The following is a 259-nucleotide window of genomic DNA, read 5'->3' on the forward strand; positions in this document are numbered from 1 at the left end:
TATTTTATATATGAATTTATGCATTCTGTGTATGAAAATATTATATTATGCTCTTTTAAAAAAAATATAAAACTATCCTTATAAACAGTGTATATATTTAATCTTCCTATAATATACACATTTATAACAACGATATGTGGCTATATATGCATTTAAATTTAGTAAATGATGAATAAATTACGAATGTAAAAAAAATTGAAATGTGATTTATTCATTAATTATAGACTAAAAACTAATTATAGTACTTATAAAATTAATA

The sequence above is a fragment of the Plasmodium gonderi genome (genome assembly GCF_002157705.1).
Source record: "Plasmodium gonderi DNA, contig: Pgo-contig_697, whole genome shotgun sequence".
NCBI classification, from domain to species: Eukaryota; Apicomplexa; class Aconoidasida; order Haemosporida; family Plasmodiidae; genus Plasmodium; species Plasmodium gonderi.